Source organism: Sus scrofa, chromosome 2 (genome assembly GCF_000003025.6).
Source record: "Sus scrofa isolate TJ Tabasco breed Duroc chromosome 2, Sscrofa11.1, whole genome shotgun sequence".
Lineage (NCBI taxonomy): Eukaryota > Metazoa > Chordata > Mammalia > Artiodactyla > Suidae > Sus > Sus scrofa.
Genome location: NC_010444.4, coordinates 24,101,507 through 24,123,366, shown reverse-complemented (window position 1 = coordinate 24,123,366; position 21,860 = coordinate 24,101,507). Strand labels below are relative to the sequence as shown.

The window sequence follows — 21,860 nt, the reverse complement described above, 5'->3', positions numbered from 1 at the left end:
CATTGCCATGAGCTGTGGTGTAGGTCACAGATGCAGCTCAAATCTAGTGTTTCTGTGGCTGTAGTGTAGGCCAGCAGCTGTAGTTCTAATTTGACCCCTAGCCTGGGAACTTCCATATGCTGCAGGTGTGCCCCCCCAAAAAAGGGAACATATGGGTAATGTAAGTAGAGAGATAATTCTAAGGATCAAAAAGAAATGCTACAGATCAAAACCACTGAAATTAAAAATGCATTTGATGGGCTCATTAATAGACTGGACATCGCTGAGGAAAGAATCACTGTGCTTGAGGATATATCAATAGAAACTTCCAAAACTTTTTAAGTTGTTTTTTAGCTAAGGAAAAAAAAAAAAAGAACAGAATAACCAAGAACTGTGAGATAACTAAAAAAGGTGTAACATATGTAATTGAAATACTATAAGGAGAAGAAAAAAAAAAAAAGAAATATTTGAGGCAGTAATGAAGGAAAATTTCCCCACATTCATGTCAGACACCAAGCCACAGACTCAGGAATCTCAGAGAACACCAAATAGGATAAAGCGCCCCCACAAAATGCCCCCCCCAACAACCTGCACCCAAGTGTATCATATTCAAGATGCAGAAAATCAAAGCTGAAAGAAGCTAGGGGGCACCTTATCTACAGAGAAGCAAAGATAAGAATTACATCTGACTTCTTAGAAACCATGTATGTAAAAAGAGGATGGAGTAAAATATTTAAAATACTGTGAGAAAGAGATATAAATATATTTCCTGAATGTTCTATTTAAGAATGTGCAAACTTGAATTTTATATTAGAGGTAATTTTGCATAGCAGTAAGGATTATTCTGGAGTTAGAATTGGGTTTGAATTCTACGTTGCAGTAGTCGATGACAAAAATGGCAGTGGTCTTGCTTTAATAGGTCTGTGCCCTTTGTAATATGATTTTGTTTTTCCAACCCTTGAAACTGAGCTGGCATTGTGACTTGGCTTTGACTAACAGAAAATGGTAGAAAGCTTGTGTGTGTATTTCCAAGCATAGTCTTCAAGTGGTCTTAACACATATCTGGAAGATCTCTAGAGACTCTGCTTTTGTCATGTAAACAGAGCACAGTCAACTCAGTTGTTCCAGCTGAGTTACAGGGATGAAAGAGCTCAGTCAAGATCAGCAAAACTGCCTGCTTGGCCCACATCTGACCTCAGTTGCAAGAGGAATCCCAGGAAAAAACAGAGAAATTGCCTAGTCAAGCCAAAGTGTCAATTTGAAGAATGTGAGCTATATGGTGATTGTTTAAGCAAGCAAGTTTTAGTGTGGTTTGTTATGCAGCATTACTATGGTAGTAACTATCCAATACAGTCTTGGTCTTTTATCTACTGTGTCCTTGCAGAAAATACTAATCTCAAAATCTAGTTTTTTTTTCTTTTAATTGGAGTTAATTTCAAGACATAAGGTTATTGTGAGATTATTTGACAGAATATATGTAAGTGGCACAAAGAAGGAGCTTGATAGGAGCTAGTTACTATTTTCTTTCCCATTATGAATGAACCACTGTCAACAAGGCTTCCATGAGGGGCATTTTTGCTCATATTTGGTGATTTGAGTCTTAGCTCCCTTTTGTGGAACAAATCTATCCCGAACTTGCCTTACCAGAACACGGTGCAAGAAACAGTCAGGAACTCTGCTCTTATATTTCCTGGCTTGGTGGACTTGAGTAACTTAATTTCTCTGGGCCTCAGTTTCTTTACTTATGAAACAAGACTAGTAATAATACCTGCTTCCTTCACTTGTAATGAACATAATTTTTTAAACTTTTTTTTTATTAAAGTATAGTTGATTTACCATGTTCTTTCAAATTCTGCTGTGCAGAAATCATACATACACATAAATTCTTTCTCTCATATTCCATCATGAACATTATTAAATGATGCTTCTAACCTGCTTGAAGCTGTGCTTGGCAGATAGGAAGCACTCAGAGTACTTGAATATCATCATCATCATTAGTATTGAGATTTTAGCATCTCCTAGAGTTTGGTCAAATCCCAGCCTTGCATCATGTGACATTCTATGAGAGTTTCTGTTTTAAGCAGAAAATCATTCGGCATAGTCCATAGGTCAGGGGCCATTCACCAGAGTTCAGCCATCTGGCAGGAAGCAGCCAGATGCTCTGAATCTTTACACACTGTCATAGTGAGCAACTGGTCTAGAAATAACACACTTTATAGATGCTGAAGGGAGCCAGGAAATGAGAAAAGGGAATGACCCACTGCACTGAGCAAATGGCATTGGCTAATGGATATGGATTTAGGTTTAGCCTCTGAATAAAGAATTGAAAGCCAAAAAATTCAGTTGCTAAAGGGACTAGGCTGTTTTGGAGGGAGCTGGATCAAAAGTCCAGCTAAGCCAAAGGTTTGAACCTTTAAGATGGTCTGTAACATTGCCTGCAAAATCCATTGATCTATCTTTACAAGGACACACTTTATACTTACTGGTATAATATGTAAGAAAGGGATTTTGTATGGTATTAAGGATAATGGGCTTTTGAGTCTGACAGAACCAGGATTGATTCTGTCATTCTCATTTAATGGCTGTGTGACCATGGACATGTTTCTCTATTTCTCTGAGTTTCAGTTTCTACATCTGTAAAATTAAGATAATTTCTCTCTTATAGAGCTAATGAAGGAACTAAATCACATAACTATATAAAATTCTTAACAGTGCCTGACACCTAATAGACACCTAATAAATGGTATGTGTTACTGTTATTATTGTTATTAATAAAACATCATTTGGCAGCATATTTGTATTGCCAGAATCTCTTCCTTGGGTTAACATATGCACTGATTTGGCCTTTGAATCCTCTGTACCCTACAGAGCTTTTAACATCTGCGCTTTTGGTATCCAACTAATGCCTTTCACATCACAGAGCTCCTGGGCTTATTTTTACATTGGACACCTGTATCACTTCTACTTGCTTTTTTAAGGTTCTCATTTTATTATGTCCACTTCTGTGAGTGGACTAGAGATCAGTGAAATCACATGAGCCTGAAGAAATCATCTAAAGTTGGGATACACTGTTAGGAATTCAGGGGGCAGGGTCTACCAGATCAGAGAGTCAGAAAGGGAGGTATTAATTGGCGATATGGGCTGAGTGCAAAAGGTGTGAGAAATGTTTGAGCTAGGTGTTTTATATTGTGAACTAGGCTAACTCAGACATAGGCTCTTAAATTATGGACAGAATTTAGGGTTACTTTATGTTTGAGGATTTCTCAGATCTCTGTTATGTTTTTCAAGTTGATTGTGTTTTCAAAAAAATAGATAGGCATACATCAGAGATATGGCAAGTTCCATTCCAGACCACTGCAATGAACCAAATATTGCAATAAAAAGCATCACCTTAATTTGGGGGCTTCCCGGTGCATAAAATAGTTATGTTTACACTCTACTATAGACTGTTAAGTGTGCCGTAGCATCATGTCTAAGAAAAGCAACACACGTACCTTAATTTAAAAAACACTTTTACTAAAATGTTCTAACCATCATCTGAGCTTTCAGTGAATCACAATTTGTTTGCCTGGTAGAAGGTCTTGCCTCAGTGTTGATGGCTGCTGACTGATCCAGGCGGTGGTTGCTAAAGTTTGGGGTGGCTGTGGCAATTTCTTAAAAGAAAGACAACAGTGAAGTTTGTCACATTGGCTGACTCTTCCTTTCACCAACAATTTCTCTGTAGCAGGCAAGGCTGTTTGCCAGCATTTTACCCAACAGTAGAACTTCTTGAAAAATTGTGGTCAATCTTCTCACACCCTGCTGTTTTAGCCACTGAAGTTTATGTAATATTCTGCATATTTTGTTGTCAGTTCAACAGTCTTCACAACATCTTCATCAGGAGTGGATTCCATCTCAAGAAACCACCTATTTTGCTCATTCATAAGAAGAAACTCCTCCTGTGTTCAAGTTTTATCCCAAGATTGCAGCAATTCGTTACGTCTTCAGGTTCCACGTATAATTCTAGTTTTTTGCTATTTCCACCACATCTGTGGTTACTTCCTCCACTGAAGTCTTGAGCCCCTTAAAGTTGTCTGGGAGGGTTGGACCCAATTCTTTCAAACTCCTGTTAATGTTGATCTTTATTTTTAATTATTATTTTTTAATAGTTATTTCCCCAATACAGTTTTTTTCCTACTGTACAGCATGGTGACCCAGTTACACATACATGTACACATTCTATTTTCTCACATTATCATGCTCCATCATAAGTTACTAGGCAGAGTTCCCAATGCTACACAGCAGGATCTCATTGATTATCCATTCCAAAGGCAATAATCTGCATCTATTAACCTCAGGCTCCCAATCCATCCCACTCCCTCCCCCTCCCCCTTGGCAACCACAAGTCTGTTATCCAAGTCCATGATTTTCTTTTCTGTGGGAAGGTTCATTTGTGCCATATATTAGATTCCAGATATAAGAGATATCATATGGTATTTGTCTCTCTCTTTCTGACCAACTTCACTCAGTATAAGAGTCTCTAGTTCCATCCATGTTGCTGCAAAGGGCATTATTTCATTCTTTTTTATGTCTGAGTAGTATTCCATTGTGTACATATACCACATCTTCCTAATCCAATCCTCTGTTGATGGACATTTCGCTTGTTTCCATGTCTTGGCTGTTGTGAATAGTGCTGCAATGAACATGTGGGCACATGTGTCTTTTTTAACGAAAGCTTTGTCTGGATATATGCATAAGAGTGGGATTGCTGGGTCATGTGGTAGTTCTATATTTAGTTTTCTAAGGTACCTCCATACTGTGCTCCATAGTGGTTGTACCAGCTTACATTCCCACCAACAGTGCAGGAGGGTTCCCTTTTCTCCACACCCTCTCCAGCACTTGTTATTTGTGGACTTATTAATGGTGGCCATTCCGACTGGTGTGAGGTGATATCTCATGGCAGTTTTGATTTGCATTTCTCTTATAATCAGGGATGTTGAACATTTTTTCATGTGCTTGTTGGCCATCTGTATATCTTCCTTGGAGAAATGTCTACTGAGGTCTTTTGCCCATTTTTCCATTGGGTGGTTGGCTTTTTTGCTGTTGAGTTGTATAAGTTGCTTGTATATTCTAGAGATTAAGCCCTTGTCCGTTGCATCATTTGAAACTATTTTCTCCCATTCTATAAGTTGTCTTTTTAATTTCTTTTTGGTTTCCTTTGCAGTGCAAAAGCTTGTCAGTTTGATTAGGTCCCATTGATTTATTTTTGCTTTTATTTCTGTTGCTTTGGGAGACGGACCTGAGAAAACATTTGTAAGGTTGATGTCAGAGAATGTTTTGCCTATGTTCTCTTCTAGGAGTTTGATGGTGTTTTGTCTTATGTTTAAGTCTTTCAGCCATTTTGAGTTTATTTTTGTGCATGGTGTGAAGGTGTGTTCTAGTTTCATTGATTTACATGCAGCTATCCAGATTTCCCAGCAAAAGTTACTGAAAGGACTGCCTTTTTCCCATTTTATGTTCTTGCCTCCTTTGTCAAGATTAATTGACCATAGGTGTCAGGGTTTATTTCTGGGTTCTCTATTCTGTTCCATTGATCTGTATGTCTGTTTTGGTACCAGTACCACACTGTCTTGATAAATGTGGCTTTGTAATAGAGCCTGAAGAGAGTTATGCCTCCTGCTTGGTTTTTGTTCCTCAGAATTGCTTTGGCCATTCTGGGTCTTTTGTGGTTCCATATAAATTCTTGGATTGTTTGTTCTAGTTCTGTGAAAAATGTCATGGGTAATTTGATAGAGATTGCATTGAATCTGCAGATTGCTTTGGGCAGTATAGCCATTTTTATAATATTAATTTTTCCAACCCAGGAGCATGGAATATCTTTCCATTTCTTTACATCTTCTTTAATTTCTTTGATTAATGTTTTATAGTTCTCATCATATGAGTCCTTTACCTCCTTGGTCAGGTGTATTCCCAGGTATTTGATTTTTTTGGGGTGCAATTTTAAAAGGTATTGTATTTGTGTATTCCTTTTCTAATATGTCATTGTTAGTATCCAGAAATGTGACTTATTTCTGGATGTTAATCTTATTTCCTGCTACTTTGCTGAATTTGTTAATCAGTTCAAGTAATTTTGGGGTTGAGTCCTTAGGGTCTTCTATATATAGTATCATGTCATCTGCATACATATTCTCTTCCTATTTGGATACATTTTATTTATTTTATTTGCCTGATTGCTGTGTCTAGGACTTCCAGTACTACATTGAATAACAGTGGTGAGAGTGGACATCTCTGTCTCTTGTTCCAGATTTTAATGGGAAGACTTTCAGCTTTTCTCCATTGAGTATTATATTTGCTGTGGATTTTTCATAAATGGCTTTTATTATGTTAAGGTATGTTCCCTCTATACCCACTTTGGTAAAAGTTTTTATCATGAATGGATGTTGGACTTTGCCAAATGCTTTCTCTGCATACATTGAGATAATCATGTGGTTTTAGACTTTTCTTTTGTTAATGTGGTGTATGACATTGATTTATTTGCATATGTTGAAGCATCCTGTGCACCTGGGATGAATCCCACCTGGTTGTGGTGTATGATCTTTTTTATACGTTGTTGGATTTGGATGGCTAAAATTTTGTTGAGAATTTTTGTGCCTATATTCATCAAAGATATTGGCCTATAGTTTTCTTTTTTGGTGGTATCTTTGTCTGGTTTTGGAATTAGGGTGATGGTGGTGTCATAGAATGTCTTTGGGAGTGTTCCTTCTTCTTCAACCTTTTGAAAAAGTTTAAGAAGGATGAGTATAAGTTCCTCTTTGTATGTTTGGTAGAATTCACCTGTGAAGCCATCTGGTCCTGGACTTTTATTTGTAGGGAGTGTTTTATGACACATTCAATTTTATTTCCAGTGATTGATCTGTTCAGCGGATCTATTTTTTCTTGATTCACTTTTGGCAGGCTGTAAGTCTCTAGAAAGCTAACCTCAACAAATTTAAGAATACAGAAATTATTTCAAGTATCTTCTCGGACCACAATGGCATGAAACTAGAAATCAACCACAGGAAAAACAATGAGAAAAAACTGACTACATGGAGACTAAACAACATGCTACTAAAAAACCAATGGGTCAATGAGGAAATCAAGAAGGAAATTAAGAAATACTTTGAGACAAATGATAATGAAGACACATCCACTCAAAATCTATGGGATGCCACAAAAGCAGTGCTCAGAGGGAAATTCATAGCAATACAGGCCTTCCTCAAAAAAGAAGAAAAATCTGAAATCGACAACTTAACCCAACACCTAAATGAATTAGAAAAAGAAGGAGAAACAAAATCTAAAGTTAACAGAAGGAAGGAAATCATAAAGATCAAAGAGGAAATCAATAAAACAGAGATTAGAAAAACAATAGAAGAAATAAATAAAACCAAGAGCTGGTTCTTTGAAAAGGTAAACAATATTCGCAAACCTCTGGCCAGACTCACCAAGAAGAGGAGAGAAAAAACCCAAACAAACAAAATCAGAAATGAAAAAGGAGAAGTCACAACGGATACTACAGAAATACAAAAAACCATGAGAGAAGGATAACTTTCTAGAGACTTAATGTTGATCTTTGGACCTCTTTCCATGAATCATGAATGTTTTTAATGGATCTGGAATTGTGAATCCTTTCCAGAAGGCTTTCAACTGACTTTGCTCAGACTCATTCAAGGGAGAGAAGAAATGGGGGAATGGCCGGTCAGTGGAAACATCAGAACACACACAGCATTTAGCCATTTAGTTTGCCATCTTATATGTGTGTGGTTTATGGTGCCTCCAAACAATTACAATAGTAAGATCAAAGATCACTGGTCACAGATAACCCTAACAAATACAATAATGAAACACTTTGAAGTATTATAAGAATCACCAAAATGTGACACAGAAACACCAAATGAACAAATGCTGTTGGCAAATGGCATTGATAGAGTTGTTCAATGCAGGGTTGCCACAAACTATTCAGGTTGTGAAAAACACACTATCTGCAGAGTGCAATAAAATGAGTAAAACAGGGGATGCCTTTAAGGGCAACTTAAAATGAGGGGTTTCTCAGAGGTGATAAGCCAAAGAAATACCGTCTTTCTATGCAGCAGATTTGATTTTCCTCTTTCCCTCCTCTTCCAGTCTGCCACATTTATCTCTTTTGAAACAGAATTATCAGAGTTTAGATGAATTAAGCTGTTTTCAGGTTCAAACTCATTCCTCCAGTTTTCTCTCTTACCGTAGGTGTCAGGCAATCCCTGAGGAATTATTGGTAGGTCAAGAAAGAGCCCTTTTTAAAAACAAGGGAGCAATGTGCCTTTGAAATTCACTGCAGGCCATCAGCATCACCTTTCTATCCACAGATAGGATCCCTGCAACTGGTCTACCCATCATCACTCTCAGGGCAACAACAAACTTTGCTGCTCTGAGCATCAAAGATGATAATTTTAAGGCTTTGGAACTGTAATGCACAAACTGAGAAATAATGATGCTCATACACATAAAAATAGATGGGCTAGGAATAAAGTATCATTTTCTTTCCACTTCAGGTACAACTCTCCTTCCCTGATTGCCTAAGAGTAGTACTTCTGCAGAGTGGTCTGGAGATTGATGTGTTTTTACACTGTGTTTCTCTCTGGTGTACTTCTCTTGCAGTCTTCCTGGGAAATTTGGAAATTATGAAACTTAACGGTGTTCATAGACAAAGGCAGTGATAACTAATGATGTGCCACGGCTTTATATTAAAATGCATCATTTCTTTGCTTCTAACTGAGAGTTGTTTCTTGTAGGATATGCTAATTCCAAGGTAGATCATCATAACCAAGGGCTATCAAATGCCATAGCTGAGCAAGTTTGTATAAAAAAATGAAGGTGGTCACCTGCCCCTTGTCATTTAGGAATGCCAAGTCCTTCTCAGCCCCTGTTATGGTGCATGACTTGGGCTAAACCCATCTGTAGGCCTCTTGGATCAGTGACATAGCCTCTTTGGGTTTTCATTTCTTTAGCTCTGAAATGGGGGTATCAGTAGTATTCTTTCAGAGGGTAGTTTTAAAGAGAAAATGAAGTGATCAGTGTCAAGTAATGACTATACAGCTCATATTCACCTAATAAGTGGTGGCTATTATTACTACTGTTAATTCAACTTGTGGTTGATTGATATGTAATTGTAAGGTGGCTGGCTTTGGTTAGGGATGCCATGTGTAGCCTTATTGTAGATTGGAATTATATAGTGTGGCTAGAGATTGAGTTGTCACTTGCCAATAGGACTAGTAAGGGAAATGGGAAAAAAAAAAAGTCATTTTAGAAGGGAATGCTGGAGTTCCCGTCGTGGTGCAGTGGTTAACGAATCCGACTAGGAACCATGAGGTTGCGGGTTCGGTCCCTGCCCTTGCTCAGTGGGTTAACCATCCGGCGTTGCCGTGAGCTGTAGTGTAGGTTGCAGACGCGGCTCGGATCCCGCGTTGCTGTGGCTCTGGCGTATGCATGTGGCTACAGCTCCGATTCGACCCCTAGCCTGGGAACCTCCATACGCCGCGGGAGTGGCCCAAGAAATAGCAGAAAGACAAAAAAGAATAAAAAATTTAAAAAAAAAATTTTTTTAAATAATAATAAAAAAAAGAAGGGAATGCTTGATTGTTCAGGTATTTCTGGATGATTCATATGGACTGTTCCATTGTAAACATATTGCAAAACTCTCCTTGTAAAAATTGCAGCTTTTATTCAGGCTCAGTTTTAATTCTCACACTTTCGTTTGATAGTAATGATCAACTTGGTAACATTTTAACACTAATATAATCTGGAGAGTGCATTTTTCCCAAGATACTTTTATATTTTGCTTGAAAAGGAAATTGGGACATAAACTATTCTATTCAAGTGTTGTCTTTGTGGCTCAGTGGGTTAAGAACCCAGTGTGGTGTTCGTGAGGAAGGGGGTTTGATTTCTGGCCTTACTCAGCGGGTTAAGGATCTGGCATTGCTACAAGCTGTGGCATAGGCTGCAGATGCAATTTGGATCCTGTACTGCTATGGCTGTGGCATAGGCTGGTAGCTGCAGCTCCAATTCAACTCCTAGCCTGGAAACTTCCATGTGCTGAAAGGACAGCCATAAAAAGAAAACAAAAACAAAAACAAAAAAAACCCCAAAACTATTGTATTTGCCGTATTTCCCTGTGTTGGTTCAGAGCATCCACTCATGTAATAATAATCACATTGCACAACTATTTTTTCCTAAAAAGCAGACTAAGTCTTAGGGAAATAAAATCCATTTTCTGCCCTCAAGGAATTTACAGTCATGTGGATGGACAGAGATACAAATAAAGATTGCCATGTAACAGGAGCTATTGTACAATCAAGCTATTATCAGATTATAAATAAGAAGGAAAAAAAGCCTTTGACTTTGACACAACTAAGAGTTATGCCATAGGAACATATGATTACATATTTTGACCCAGAAAGAATTTTGGAATATATCAAATTCAGTTAGAGCAGGCATCATTTAAAACCATGGCTAAAACCTCAGCAATGTAGCAGGAAAATTCTATGAGAATAGAGACATCCTTTTCTCTATTAGGAAGTGCCTCTTTGCTCTTCCTTATCACAGAGTAATAAAGGGCATCTGCTTTCAAGACAAGGAGAAGGAACATACAGCTGTCACCAGGTCTCGATGAGCTCTTGGGACTGAGAGTGGTCAGAATTCTTTGATAATGTCTTAAGAGAGAGATGGAAGACCAGTGGCTCTAGAAGGCATCCAAGCTCCTTTCACATAAGCCACTCCATGAAGGGTGAATGAAAGGAACTGACCTTCCCTTTCTTTCTGTGAATTGTTGTTGGTTTATCACTTTTTTATTCATCGATTTGTGGTCTTTGGTTGACATTTCTGGTGCATCTCCTTTCTGTGCTGGCTCTGGATGGCTCCTGGTAGAATCCTTCTCATCACAATGCATAACTGAGAGCCTGCCCACACCACTCTCAAATTCATCCATAGTAGATTTTATCACCAGTTTCTAAGAGAAAATATTAAGCGACTTCCTCAAAGCCTCACAGCAAGTAAGTGGCAGAGCAGATATTTGAACCTGGGTATGTCTGACTCTATGATTTATGGATTTTGTTTTCCCTTCTCACAGAACTACTTCTGCATAAATGACCTTGGGCTCCACCTGCGCCTGCCCCAGACTCCCGAGTCTGATCCTAATTAATTGCACTCTCTTGATGATTCCATGGATTCTGGAGTCTGTTTGTGCCAGGAATTCAGACAGGAATGTTCCACATGCTCCAGTGAGAACTGAAAAGTGAGTCCAGTATACAAGGAAGGCCCCAAGTAAGTGAGAGGGCAACTTAGACAAAATCAGAATTCTTCTCTTATTTTTGGCCTAACTCGTGATATGGTAAAAGTGTCAATAGGTTCTTTGGAAATAAAACAATCTACTTCCCCGAAGCCTTGTTGGGCAGAGGCTCACCTTCCCTGGGCTCCTCCCAGTGAAGTGCCCAGCAAGGCCCTTTCTGTTTCCCTTGTCAAATATGAAAGGCAGCCTCTGGAAGGACTTCCCACCCTCAGCCTCCTCTGTGCAGCCACAGTTCTGTTGTCACCATTGATCTCCACATACGCATAAACAACAGTCCATGTGATTAGCGCCGTGGGCTGGAGGTAATAATAGGAGCTTGTTGGGCCTGAGTCAGCTTAGTTTATGTCTAGGCTGAACATGTAAACTGTCTCCCTCTGTCAGACAGGGTGATTTCATTCCAAGAGTAGTGCTGGATGGTGTGTGCCATGCATCACGCAAATGAATAAATAAATCCAAGTGGTAATTGAATTTCTGCATTCATGATAAGCATTCCTTGTAAAGGAAAAGAAAGAACACTCAGCAGGGACAAAGAAAGGTGTCCAGGGTAAGGTCTCATTCTAGCGTGATTTGTAGCATCAGAGGGCAACGTGGTGGCAATACAGATGAGGGGATGCAGAGCATGGAAAATTCCCCCAACAGGTCTATTCCATGGAGAGGCTAAGACCAAAGCGAGCAGGTATTTTCTGAGTAAGATTCTTGTCCAACCTTTTCCGTGTAAGTTTTTATATGCCTGGAATCCTTTGCCTGGGAGACAACAGAGGGCAGTGATTATGAACACAGGTTCTGGAGACATGGGGGCCTGAATTTTCTGGGTGTGTCATTTTCTAGCTGTAGAGCACTAGGCAGGCTGATTTCTCATCAGGAAGGTTGTGGTAATAATCTCACTCAGATGGTCAGAAGGACTAAATTGGTTTGTTTGCATTATTTGTTCTTGGCCAGCACCCCCTAGTAGGAACTCATGGATGGGTTCCTTTTAGGGCATCAATAGCTGACGCAGCCCCCAAGACACCAAGACCCCGGTTCCTTCAGGTCTTCCTACATTCCTTCCTCCATGATACACCAAGAGTACAGTAAAAGATTTCCCATTGAGTCTTTTCCCCATATGTTTGTAAACAACAACACCTCCACAGTGCTCCTCAGTGACTCACATCACAGCAGAAGGCACGGGGGTTTGCTTAACTAAGACCTGTTTTCTGACAGCTCCTTATGTGGCCCCTCTTCCAGGCTGCTCCAGGGCTTCCCTCTTCCCTTGGATCAGCAGGTCATCTGTGGACCGCTCCTTTATTCCTGAAGGGTGCTGGCTGATAAGACTCTCTGAATTACCTCCTGGATGTAATGAATGTCCACCAACACTAAGATCCTGGGACCATGGCTGACCTCATGCATCTCACACCTTCCTAGACCTGGGTTCTTCTCACCTGATTTGAGCACACGTTTGTCCCAGCTCAATTTTCTACTCCTAGAGATCTTAGAACATGGTCAGCTTACAGAGAATTTATGTAAAATTGTGTGTGTATATACACATGTCTCTACGTGCTTATTTTCATTAAAGGGTACATGTTGTTTATGATTCTCAAGCTGTCAGCTGCCTTCCCAAACATTAGGACCCATCCATAGTAACTGGTGTCTATTATCCTGCAGAAATCCTGGGGGCACAGAACTTGGAAGAGCTAGGGGTTCTTGGTTCCATTCTAATCTGGGTCTCTGGAAGCACAGCTTTATAAAGCCTCAGTTCTCCTGCCTTTCTTTCCTTATCTACTCTCTCTCTCCAGTCCCTCAGGGTAAGTTTCATTTCTTCACTAAATTCTTTACCTGGGGATGCTGCAGTGCCTAACTCGTCTCTTCTTCCTCCTCACTCCTCTTTAACAAATAATAGCCCTCTTCTTTTTTAAAACACTTGTGAAAAATCACCCTCTTTATACTCCCCTAGTATGAAGTCCATGTCACTGTCTTTGATAGTGTCCCCAGCATCTAGCCTGGAGCCAACCACATGGTGCTGATCGTAGATATTCCTGGAGTGCCTGGAATTATCCTCCCTGAGTCTGCAACTTCTGCCAGTGGTTCCGTGTCCTCCCCCTCATTGTTTTCAGAGGTTCTGTGCAAAGAAAAGGGTCTGTTTTCCTTCCACTTCTACTCTGATGGAGGACTGTATAATGCTTGAATCCCGGAAACATTTTTGGTGGATCAAATGAAATCAGGTATAGAGAATGTTTAGCTCGGTGCCTGGCACAGAGTGGGGATAAATAGCTGATGACAAATATTGTTGGTACTATTCCATAGTTCATGATTCAGTGAAACTTAGTGTAGGTAACTCCTTTGTGTTTAGCGATAAAATGTGTCATCTTCACTATGCTCTGTGGGCGCGGAGAGAAGTCTCCACACCGTATTCATCAGCAAGTGGGCAGGTAAGAGCTCCTGGCTCTGGCAGTGGAATACGCAGGCCGGCACACTGCAGTGGAGCGTGTCATTGTCAGATGACAGCCCCTCAGGCTGTCTGCTGTCCGGTACTAGCAGTGGGAAGGAGGTAACAGCTGCTTCCCATGCTCCTGGTAATTATGATGGAGGATGATTCAATTCCACATAGGATCCACGACCGGAAGGGAACAATCTGGGCTAAGTCAGCAGGTGCCTAATGAAATTGTTTAGCCTGGGCTGCAGCCTTACCTACCACAAGCTGTGATCTACTGTGTTCTGACAAAGCAGTCCTGGGAGATCATGCTGTTTGGGTAGGGGACGTGATCAGTAAAATTCACTCCTGGCATCCGACCTTCCAAATTTATACTGTGACCCAGGTGATGTGTAGGTTGGATTGGGGAATAACTTGCTTTCTGTGGCCAAAGAGGGTTCTCTCTTTAAATGAAAGAGCATCACTTCTTTAAGGTGCCCTCCCCAAATCAGCAGGCACCTTTTCCAGGGCTGCGGAGGCTACCTCTTTAATGATTTCCCATCGCTCTATATTGCTTCTGGAGACCACCCATGGAAAATGAATCAGATGTATTTTCATACGGGTTTCAATTAGATGCTCAGTTTATAAGTATGCCACAGTGTGGTTGTCAGTGATAGGAATCTCACACAGTATTAAGCAACCAGATTCTGGGTTTTAAATTCTATTTATATACCTCCTGCTACAGGTGTCCTGCCCCTTCTTTTCAAGCAGGAACTGAGTTGAGGAAATTGATCCCTGGGTGCCAAATGATGGTGCAAATGGTTATAAGGTCACCTTTATTGAACCTCCTCCTATGCTTTACTAGTGGAAGAATACTGGGAGCTTGTAGGAATGTGGCATGGAGGTAGTTTGGATTTTGTAGACTCAGACACATCAGAATGAGAGTGACAGCAGTCACCGTGACTTGGTAAGTGTAGTCTAGCCACCTCCATCCAAGACTCCTGCTTAGGGTGCATGTCTTTTCCAGCATATTTTGTGTGTCTGTCAACTCTGGCATCCTGACCCATGTGATGTAGCATTTCCATGCACATGTCTCATCATTATGGGATATGAGTTTAGATGCTTGATGGAGATAAGTTCTAGAACCAACACTGATTGACTAATAGCTCAACTTTGTGCCTGGACTGCTTTTTTTTTTTTAATTTAATTGCTGCATGAATTATATTGGCTGGAGTGGAGAGGATGGGGGTAGGGATGACTGATTTCCCTGTTGATTTAATGAAATTGATAGTTTTTTTAAAAAACAATTAAAAAACAGGCAAACAAAATGGACTCATTTCTCTTTCAAAGTAAATTGTCTGCTTGTTGGACTGAATTTGATTAAATCATCTGGTTGTTCTGGCATCATGTAGACAGCACACCATAATCTTGTGTGTCAAGCTAATGAACATTGAAATGAATCGATGAAACAGCTGTTTCCAATGAAGTAAACATCAGAGTGTTATGTAAATGGCAATTCCTACACAGCACCAGGTGATCTGTTTTCTCCTTTGCCCTCAGCAGAGACTGAGGACTGAGATTACAGGGAGTCGTCTTTAGCTGAAATTTAATAAATCTCTCTAGAAGGTGTCCTCAGTGAAGCCAGAGAGTAAGTTTGCTAACCATGACCGACTGGATATTACAGTGAGCTCACAGCCGTGTATTTGCCTCTGGTGGGAGGGGAAAGAATAAAAAAGAAGTGAGCTGGCCCAGGCCTGCTCTTGGCATGTTGGGACTCAGGGCAGGCGTGCAAATGGAGATCTAAAGGACATAGGTCTTTAGAAGTTGTAAACAAGATTCACAAACATTTAGATAAAATTATTTCTTTATACTTTTCTCTTGACAAACAGAACTTCATATTATCCTGGAAGGCCAGGTTCAAGGTTAAAGTTCTTTGATTTATTTAATTCTGTGCTGATGGTAGAAGGGCCCAGACTCCAGCCTGTTGCTTGATATTCCTTTTTCCATTTTCAGTTCTTTTCTACACAAAGAGCAGATATCCCAGCTTGCATATCCAAGCTCCATTTACACCCCTTAAACTACTGCCTCATCTTTGGGTTTGCACATTATTGGTGTGGCATCCTGGGGAGATTAGATCCAGGGCTCAAGATCATTTGGGCAAGCAGTTCTGAAGTCCTAAATAATTAAAACTTGGTCTAGAAGAGAGGACATAAGCTTTTGGTGGTAAAGTTCTTTTGGCATGTGGAGAGAGACGTGGCTGGAAAAGTCTCATTCTCTTATCTAAGGACAGTAGTGAATTTGTCTCAACTATGAAATTCCTTAATTTATGTCATGATGTAGCTTTTCTTTTCTCTGCATTAGTGTATGCTGAGCCTTTCCATACTCTGTTGGTTGATTAGCTCTTAGCCACCTGGAAATTTATTCAGTGTCCTTTGGTTTTATCACAACTGAAGAAAATGGGACTTCTCACATTCTCGTAAAATGTAGCAAGCAGTATTTTAAAAGCATAGGCTTAGTCTCATGCTCTCTCATTTAAAAGCTGTGTGACATCAGGCTATTTAGTTACTTCTTGGAATCTTATAATGGGAGTACTAACCCTTAGTTTGTAAGGAGAAAGTGAGAAAAAAGGTCACATAGTGAATGCCACGTAATAGACATGCAGTAATAGTTAATAGTAATGTTAGTTGTTATTGCTGTTTTGTTATTATAGTTACTGGTCAACAATGAGGATTAAGGAGTTCAACTACCTGAACTTGAATCATTGCATTTTTGTGATACTTATTGTGTAACCAAAGGCATATTATTGAACCTATAAATGCCTGTGTTTCTTCTTTCATAAACTGGAGATAATAATTGATTGTACTTCACAGGATTGTTGTATTAGTCGGAGTTCTCCATTGAAACATAAGTAGTAGGAGATGTGTGTTTGTGTATGTGTATAATATAGTTTTATTATAGAGATTGGCTCACATGGTGATAGAGGCAGAGAAGTCCTGTGATCTGAGGTCTGCCATTGTGCAAGCTGGAGAACAAGAAAAGCCAGTGGTATAATTCAGTCCAAAGCCAAAGGCCTGCACGTTAGGGAGGTGATGGCGTAAGTCCTGATCTGAGTCCAAAAGCCCGAGAACCAGGGGTGCCAACGTCCAAGAGTAGGAGGAAATTGATGTCTCAGCCCAAGCAGAGAGACGGATTTGCTCTTCCTCCATCTTTTTGTTCTGCTTGGGTTGGATGATGCGCACATTGGTGAAAGTGAACTTTATTCAGTCTGTGGTTGCATTGCTAATCCCTCTGGAGATGCTTTCACAGATGTACATAGAAATAATGTTTTACTAGTCACCTGGGAATCCTTCAGCCCATCACGTTGACACATAAAATTAGTTTTCACAGTTATGGTTAAGATGAAATGATATCATACATGGAAAGTGGTTAGACATATGCACCCAGTACCCACTCAGTATTAATTATCGTCATCCCTCTCAAGCTTTGAAGCGGACCTCAAGCTTTGGTTTTGGTGGGAGGAATGTGTCTGTGGAAAGAGCAGCTCTCTTACAGGGTGAGTCAGAACACTTCAAGCATCTTTCCTACTTAAGCCTTTTTCCTTTTTTTTAAGTCAAATCTTTCTAAGTCAGAAGTTTTTTCCCCTGTACCTATGAAGAAGGATAGCTGATTTAAGAGAAAGGACACAAAACTAGTGAGCATTTTTGAAGCTGGAACCGCTAAATAGCAGGTACAACATCTATTTTGATGAACTTGCTGTCATTTCATTTGATTCAAGCTTCTGTTTACTTTCATCTGAGGGTGATTTTGTTTTTTTCCCTTAGGCATTCAACAACATTTTTCAAGGATACAGCAGCAGGAGGGTGTGAATTCACCTTCTGGATACCTAGATCTGAAATGTTAATTATGTGAAATGCATAGGTTGTCCTTTATAAGAAAATTTGTTTTTACTGTAACAGTAGGTGAGGATAAAAATTAATTTGTATAACCCACCACTCTTATTCAGGAAGTCCTTGGGAATAAGGGCAGGATGTTTTGCTTGGCCTGAGGCGATTGGTCTGAATCCATTGAAGAGAGCCCAGCCAGTGTGGAAAGCATCCAGTAAGCACAGCCTTCTTTATCTAAAACTGTAATCCAACAGCCTAAGCCAAATAACAGTGAACTAATTTGAAACACAGTGGAAGAGTTTTTTTCCTTGACTTTTGTTTAAAGTTCCAAATATTTCTTCTCTATCAATGGAAGAACACACGAGTTAAGTGAATGAGTGGGCCAGAACAAATATTTTCAGAATGGAGATAGAATTCTGGCACTTATTTTTAAAAAGCGCAAAGTGTTCTATTTCCTAGTTTGTTTATAGAATATGGAATTCTATAACTTTTTTTAGAAATAACTATCTGGTGATATTGAAGTGCAGGGGCTGAAATCTGGGAGGAGGGCTTGGTGTGTTCAAAACTATGCAACTCATTGATGATAAAAAAGGGATTGAAAATCAAGGTGCCATGTCTTTAATTTCAATCCAGTGTTTTTAATATTCAAAGCCTATTTTGTAAGGCATTAAGTTTAATGTAAGCATTCTCAGTATAATATGTATCTTGGAAATGAATAAACCCTTATTAAATAAACCAATGGGGTTAACGCTTTTGGTAGTGACTTCTGCAGATATCTCATGGTTTAGGAATGAGAATCAGTGGCTGGACTTCTAAGGAGGCGTGTAGACTTGATCTGTATTTTCCACCAAAGGGCCATTTTTGACTTGAGGAAAGCCAACCTAAACAAGTAACTTTAGAGGCTGAGAAACAAACAGGGAACTAGCATAGGTCTGATCAGAGGCGCTCTCCATCATCCTTTGTTGTTGTTATTGTCGCTTTTTAGGGCTGCACCTGAGGCATATGGAAGTTCCCAGGCTAGGGGTCAAATCAGAGCTGCAGCTCTAGCGTATGCCATAGCAACAGCAATGCAGGATCCGAGCCACATTTGCGACCTACACCACAGCTCGTGGCGATGCCAGATCTTAATTCACTGAGCAAGGCCAGGGATCAAACCTCCATCCTCATGGATACTAGTCAGGTTCATTACCACTGAGCCACAGTGGGAACTCCCTCTAATGTCTTTTTAATTTAAATAATTATCTAATAACCAAAGCATTAAAAAAAAAAAAGGTTCAGTAGTGGGGCTATTCAACCATTCAAAACCCCCCAGGGCTTAAAATTAATTTAAAAAATACTGGTATGCAGATAATCTTCTAATTACCAGTTTAAAATGGCTTCTTCTTAGGCTCTTCAGAAAAGACCTTTAAACTGTGCTTGTAATTCAGAATAATACATAGCCTAGAGGCTTCCTACATTGTTTTTTTCTGACTGCTCTGCTCTGGGGAAATGCTGAGAAATGTAGAGAAACATCTCACCTCTTGGAAATTAGGGTAGTTTTCAAAAAAAAAAAAAAAGTTTATTCTCTGGGTAAAAGTCAGGGTGCTGTGAAATGGGCAGAGGAGTTCTCCATTGGAGGGTATGTGAACATTTCTGACTTAATGTTCTGCCATTATCGTACAATTAGCAGCATAATAAATTATTAAATTACACTCTAACCAAGACATGTGCACATTGATGACCCCGAATAGTCACCAGTGTAGTCAGTGAGCACAGTTTTGTTCTTTCTGTCATTTCAGTACAAATTCTGAGGCAGCCCCCCTAAAAGTGTAAAGTTGTCTTCACGATTTTGGATAACATGAAAAGAAGGCAGATGGGTTTTAATCATAGATTCTAAAAGGGATTAGGTATTTTGGATGATCGGTGCAAAAATAAATAGTACAATTCAAATTATGGTCATAAATGTCTTCAAATTCTTAAAGGGAACAGCTGATCAAATTTGTAGCTAATTAGTTAATGATATTCTCTGTGGCCACTGTTTCTGGGTCTGGATTACACAACCATATGTAATTATGGCAAGAAATCATAATTATGGGGAGCTTAGAAATGACACCTTTCACCACCTACTTATTGCCTGGGATCTTTTTACAGATTCTGCTACTGATGTTACCATGCTTCTGTCGAATTCCTGCAGGGAAGGGGAGCTTGTTGCCACATGAGCTTCACAGATCCACTTCTGCTCAAACATTAGTTTTTGAACTTTTTTTTTTTCCTGTAATGGACCTGAGTATGAGTTCTCTGTAACATCTCCCATCCCATGTGAAAGTAGATAAGAATGGAGTCACTTTGGTAAGAGGGTATCTAGAGTCCTTCTAATTTAATACCCATTCTGGAAATTTTGGAAACCACCACCCTGGATTGCAGAGCAGTGGTTTTCAGTGTGAATACTATTCCCTCTCTGGAGACAATTGACCAAGTCTGAAGACATTTTTGAATTTCTCTACTGGATGCCACTGGCATCAAAGTGGGCAGAGGTCAGGGATGATGCTAAATATCCTAAAATGCATAGGACAACAAAAAATGATCCAGCCCATAGTATCAATAGTGCTAAGTGGAGAAACCCTACTGCAGAATAATGCAAGATGAGTCTAAACCCTCTTCCACGTGAGACACCATTAGATGTGTGAAGACAGTTATGGGTAATCTCTTAGACTTTTCTTGTTCAGACTACACATTTGTAATTAGCTTAAGTGTGGTAATAATTAGTTTGTCATTACACCTGTTTTTAGCTCAGCTGTTCTCGGGGTGCAGTCCAGAGAGTCCTAACTTGGGACTCTAAGTTCTTGAAGTCCTTGTTCATAATTACATGTTTAAAATTGCAAATTTTTCCATAGGGTGCTCTTACTAGGTTTTACATAGGACCTTGTGCATAGCAATGCTCAGAAAATACTTATTAAAGGATGTGGTAAGTCAAAGAAAATACTCATTAGAGAACAGAGTAAATCAAACTCTGCCCAATATTCTGTGATAATCTATGTGGGAAAAGAGTCTGAAAAAGAACGGATGTGTGTATATGCATAACTGAATCACTTTGTTGTACAGCAGAAATTATCACTGCCTTGTAAATCAACTGTACATCAATAAAACTTTAAAAAAGGGGGGAAAAAGTAGACCTAATAACTTAAAAAAGAATACAGTAAATCAAAGAAAAGAAGAGTGGGAAAATGTAGAGCCTTGAAATTCCTAAATTCGTTCATTTTGTTTGTGAAGATTATAAGGAAAAATCAAACACTTGATAAGCATTCTTTTAAATTATGACGCCCATTACAGATGGCTTGCAATACCGTCAATCTCCAGTTAGGGGAGCCCAGTCACTAACTCAAAGACTGGGAGGATATGGATCTCAGATTTAACTACAAATTCCCTTAACATTTCTTGAGGGAAAAGAAAATACTAACTCTTTTTGATTTGTTTATATGCATAATACATTGTGGGTGTATGGTAACGCCACTTTGACCTTAGGGTCTAAGAAGAACATAAAGTCCAGAGTGAGAACTGTCTATCACACAGCCTTAAAAAATAAGTACTTTCTTTCTCAGGCTGTTCCAACGGGAAACGCAAACTCATTGACCTTAATGGCGCCTGGTTCATTTCATTGGAATTTGCCTATTTAGAATCAGCTTTTAAGCTTTCTGGTTGTGTTCCCTTTCAGGAGTAGGACAAACAAAGTTAGATTTTTGGAAAGGAGCAGAGAGAAATGGTAGGACAGCAGGAGAGGAAAAGTGCCCTCTTCGTTTTTCTGGATGGGTTTTCTGAAATCTGTCCCATGTGAGACGGCCCCACAGGGAGGAACTTCACAGACTGCCATGTGTCAGGGAGGGCGTGTGCCAGGTGACCACAGGCATTCCTCCTAAATCTCTCTGAAGTCACAGGTTAGGCCAGCAGATACAGTTTCTTCCTCTTCTCAGGATCATTTCCTATTTTAAAGAGCAAGATTATTTCCTATTTATCCATTCTGAGCCGATCAAGGAGGCAGGTAGGAGAATATAGGCATGTCAGGGCCACGTCATTCTCAGGGCCATCCCCAGGTATACAGTGGCTAGTGTCAGTTCTCCCTACAAACTTCCATCACAGGGAATGACCTGTCTTGAGCTTTCTCTCCAATCCTTGAGATACCTATTCATCCCTTCCTTCTCTGACCTCAGTGCTTTCTGAGCTGCCTGCCAGTTCTGTTTCCATCAATGACAGATATTTTAATATGGGCCACCAGATATGGCCATCTCTCCTGTTCTTC

The 21,860-nt window shown here is 39.7% G+C and overlaps 1 long non-coding RNA gene across 2 annotated transcripts in view; it reads left to right on the top strand.

Annotated features, from left to right (window-relative positions):
- The window catches only part of LOC110259278, a 168,739-nt gene that overhangs the window by 65,142 nt on the left and 81,737 nt on the right, over positions 1–21,860 (top strand). The window contains exon 4 of one of the 2 annotated variants that reach the window (XR_002341502.1): positions 11,099–18,604. The exons of the other annotated variant lie outside the window; for it this stretch is intronic. This is a non-coding gene — a long non-coding RNA (uncharacterized LOC110259278). Of the gene's footprint in view, positions 1–11,098; positions 18,605–21,860 lie in introns of those variants that run through there. 2 annotated transcript variants of the gene reach the window in all.